At 38.4% G+C, this 4,989-nt stretch overlaps 1 pseudogene; it reads left to right on the top strand.

Annotated features, from left to right (window-relative positions):
• The first annotated feature begins 1,056 nt into the window (after positions 1–1,056).
• LOC148937751 (uncharacterized) lies at positions 1,057–1,554 on the top strand (annotated as a pseudogene).
• The last annotated feature ends 3,435 nt before the right edge of the window (positions 1,555–4,989 follow it).

Genomic DNA, 4,989 nt, shown 5'->3' with positions numbered 1-4,989 from the left:
CATTCTCACCGATATCATACCCACTACCTCAAATTACGTTGCCTCCCTAAATCCTCTCTCCTATCTTAAAGATAAAGCTCCCCACCTTCTCTTCATGCTTTGAGAGAAAGGAGAACGGGATTTTTTAATCTGTCCAACGCCTACATCCCTCAAAAAGTCCAGTGTTTGCTTCAACTTGAACTCAAAATTTCGCCTTATCTTCGTACAACTCGGAAAAAACCATCTTTGAGTTCATTAAGATCATCGAAAATAACATCCAGAAGTTTCCTTCCGAAGCACGCTTGAACTTGAGGAATAGGCTAATACTCATCATCAATAATCTCTTTACACTCTCCTCTCAAAAAACCAGCATTAACATCAGATTATCCCTATTACTAAAATCCACACAACAATTTACACAACAATTTACATCCTGACATTATATCCACCCGAGCAGATAAAGATAATGTCACCGACGCGTTAGATAAGAACAGTTACTTACGCAGATGATAGACATGTTACTGAGACTTATACCGTAATCACGAAAGATCCTACGAAGGCTATTACTGCAAGTTGCCAGTATAGAGATATTCTCAAAACCTGGAAAAACTCTAATTACATATCTGACACTTTGTACAAGCACTTCTATTGTATCGACGGGATTCTTCCTAGGATTTACGGGCTCTCTAAAATACATAAAGGGGATGCCCCCTCCGAATAATTGATCTCGTCAATTGATAATCCTCTTTACCTGGCATCCTTCTTGAACAAACTCCTATCAAGAAGTATCCCAAAGCCTTCAACACATGTAGAAAATAGTTTTAAACTTGCTAACGAGTTGTCTGGCATACAATTGATTGATGATCATACATTTGTTTCTTTCGATGTGATCTCTTTGTTCACCAATGTTCCTATCGACCTATCAATTGACAGTATTGCTAAGAGCTGGGGAGACATCTCGAAGAATTGCGATATTCCTAAGGACAAATTTTTAGATGCAGTCTCGTTTGTCTTAAAAGTAATTCTACCTTTTGTACGTTTGACAATGTAATCTATAAGCAAACCTTTAGAACACCCATGGGTTCCCCATTGTCTCCGATCATAGCTGATTTATTAAGAGATTTGGAGGAGAGCGTGCTTGAAGATGTTACGGCATTTCTTTATAAATATGTTGATGACATTGCAATGGCCATTCCTTTCCGATTAATCGATTAACGAGATTTTTGGAAGGTTCAACTCGTATCACCCTAGATTGCGATTTACTGCTGAGGTAGGGTGGAGCAAGTTGAATTTTCTCGATTTGACTTTAAAAGTTGTTGTTAATAAGAACGAGATTGATTGATTTCATAAACCCACATTCTTGGGGAGGTACTTCAATTTTCACTCCCAGCACCTTCGCACCCAAAAAAAGAGACACTATTGCTGGACTTGTTGACAGAGCGTTCTTATTGTCTCATCCGAAATATCACTAAAAAAACTTGAATTTAGTAATTATGACTTTGTTAATGAATGAATTACCCTCTCAACTTTATCTTTGATGTCCATTCGAGACTAAAAACTTTATTCAGGCGATAAATCAAGAATGTCAAACAACAGCAATCACAAGGAACAAAATGGTTCTTTTTACTCTTTGTTCCGGAAATTGCGATTAAACTCAAAAAAATTGTCGATGATTTTAACGCAAAACCCGCGTACTTCAGTATGAATAAGTTGAGAGGCAAGATCAGTGTTTATAACAGTGTTTATACGCTTTACCAGCACATTCCAAAAGGAATGTAGTGTACAAGATTTGCTGCGGCAGCTGTGATGCGTGTTATGTCGGACAAACAATGAGACAATTAAAAATGAGACTGCATGAACACTAGAATCATATACGTAGGAATATGAACACACATTCAGTCATTACCGAACATAGATTGAATTACGATCATGAATTTGACTGGAATGGTATGAAAGTATTAGACTATGAAGTTTAATAAATTACGGTAGTAATTTGCAGAAACGACTGATCTCAGAGATGTTTTTTATTAAGAGACAAAATAATTATTTGAATTCACAATCTGATACTGAATTTTTGCACCATGCATACATTTCTGTCTTGAGCAAGCTGTAACCTCGGCTTTATTTGATGACAAGTTGTTGATTTGTAGAATCACTGATCACACGTTCAGTCACTCCCTGGAGCTCAGAGCGTGCGGACGCATTGATGATGTGCTGCTTGGTGTGAACCGTGCCGCACTCCTGCGTGTGCTTTGTTTGGTTTGTGTGAGTCGTGTCCATCCGATAATTGACAACTCTTAAAGACTGTCCTATCTCTTTAAGGATGACGGTACGATTATAATTCGAGTTAGTGAAATTAACGTTAGTGAACACGAATGAACACGGTATCTTATCTTTATTTTTTATTTTTGTATACACTGAGGATGATTCAAACTAGAGTCGAAACTTATGTTATATTTTTTTAAATTTGTAATAAAGAATGTAAATTGCGCACTATAAACAGCGCTAATTCTCATTTGTCCTTTTACTACTTCATATATATATATATATATATATATATATATATATTGTTACGTCCAACCCGAGGTAAATATATTTTTATATAAAATTTTTTTTTTTTTTTTTTTTGGATGGGGCTTGGAAGGACGCTCCAAATACCCTCTCGCAGGTGGCCGCGCTGAGGCGTCCCTACGAGTCGGACACACTGTGCAGAGCCACGAGTGCGAGTCAACGTCTTGAAAAAGACGCTATGACTTCGACTGCGTGACGTGCGTCCGTCGGTCCGTAATTTAGGCAAGAGAATTTAATCTCTTTTGCCAGGGACAGGACCATGCGCGAATCTTGGGATAACGAGGAATGAAAGAGGGAGCGAATAACTAAACGATAAATAATTTAAATTTTACATATAATTAATAATTTTAAAACGATAGAAGGTTGGTTACGTATCAAGATCGTATACAAGATCGTACATTAGCTACAAGATCGTATCATTATATTGTATCATTATATTTTATTTTTACGTTGGAATATATTCATTGACGATATATTTACAAAAATATAAAATAAGAAGGGTATTACGTACAGAAATTCGGGTGTTCCTAAAATTGACGGATGTATTGTTTGGTTTAGTATTTTTAATTTGTTATTAATCTATTTTAAATTCTATGTTGTTGACTGTGTGTGTGGTTGTTCTGAGAGGAGGTCGGGTTTTCGCTAGTGAGGTCTAGGGGAGGAGGGGAAGGAGTCCGTAGTTCACAGAACTCGTCCAAGGATTTCTGGGTACGGAAATCTGAGTATGTCTGGAGGTCATGGCGCTCTGGGAAGAGTACACTGAAATCTGGGGGTGATCCAGATTCAGCTGGTTTGATCAGGGAATAGGATGGAGGAGAAATGTGTAAATAATGGGGTCTCCTGCTGGAACAACTCGTGGTTTCTTGATGTATTAAAACCTCGGATGTCCCAGGCAAAGGATAGCTTCCCGTCTGGCGAGCTCGCTTGTTCCGACGGTAACGGAGCCTCTTCAGGGCTCGCCTCCGTCTTTGAGCGTCGGAGAGTGTGGATGATGCAGCTTTCACTAAAAGGAATGGATTTGGAATATGAAGGAAATGTTCATTAGTCGCGAACCTTAAGGCTATCTCTGAAATATTTCAGGAAACCGAGAGATCCGAGAGGAAAGAAATGAAAAAGGGGAAAGAAAATTGTAAGAGAGGAGAGAAAAGGCAAAAGAATAGATTTCCCGAATTACTCGACAGCCATGAACCTGCTGAGTGCTCCGCAACGCATAGAGAGCCCTAGAGGTTCGACGACCGAAGCCAACAGAGAAGAAGCAGATTTTTGCCAAACTATTCGGCAGCCATGAACCTGCTGAGTGCTCCGCAACGCATAGGGAGCCCGAGAGGTTCGACAGCTGAAGCAAAGAAAGAAAGAGAAAAGAAAAAGAAAAAGGGAGTAGACGTGTAAGGAGAACGGCAGAGGATAGAAAGGATGTAAGGGAGGAATGAGAAAGTATAAGGAGAAGAGACCCGAAAATTATTATTAGGGAATTTTTTATGTGTAATTAAACTTACTTTTATTCTATAGAGTTGAGATCTGCGAGATGAAGGCGGTAATAGTGTCGTCAGGAAACTTGATCACTTGTTCTTGTTGATTGTTTTCAACTGACACCGACTGAATTATTGACAACCTGAATTATCGACAAACTGATAAACTGAAATGTTCCGACCGTGTAAAAGAATGGGACGTAGCAGAGAGAGTGAGTTCCGTGCCTTTAAGGGCACTATATATATATGATTTCGTTGAGGAAAACATCTGTACACGTATTGTTTTTCCGTGATTAGGATAATAGGGATTATCCGCTTAGCCAAATTCTTAGTAACCGACTCTCGGAAGAGATTAGTTGCGTAGCCGTCGCGATCGTAACACAACACGTGTCATCGTTTATCTGCTTAACTAAATTCTAATAACTGATATCCGAAAGAGAAGAGTCGCGCAGTCATCAAGATGTAACGTCGGTACTTCAGCGATTAAGATAATAGGGATTATCCGCTCAGCCGAATTCTAGAAACCGATCTCCGGAAGAGATCAGTTGTGTAACCGTCGCGATCTAACAGAGTAACAGAACATGCGTCACTCGTTTATCCGCTTAATTAAATTCTAATAACAGATACCCGAAAGAGAAGAATCGTGCAGTCGTCACGACGTAACAATATATATATATATATATATATATATATATATATATATATATATATATATATATACAGGGCATCGGTCATATCATCTCTCGTGTGCAAGTAGAGCTGGTAAAATTGAGTAGAAAAGTCTTTTATCATTTTGTAATTTTCGTGATAATTATCGAGTTATTAATTTTTAAAAATCACCGTTATTAGTCCGTATTAGCCCACCAGCAAATACAAGCAAGCGATAAGATATCCTCGCCCGGCGATCATCGTTGATAGATTGCGTGAAGAATTGTTTATTTCAAGCGGCAGTAGTTATAGCTAATATATT

This window comes from Pogonomyrmex barbatus, unplaced genomic scaffold (genome assembly GCF_055798465.1).
Source record: "Pogonomyrmex barbatus isolate J1 unplaced genomic scaffold, ASM5579846v1 scaffold11, whole genome shotgun sequence".
In the NCBI taxonomy this organism is placed as follows: domain Eukaryota; kingdom Metazoa; phylum Arthropoda; class Insecta; order Hymenoptera; family Formicidae; genus Pogonomyrmex; species Pogonomyrmex barbatus.
This window is presented reverse-complemented; position numbering and strand designations above follow the sequence as displayed.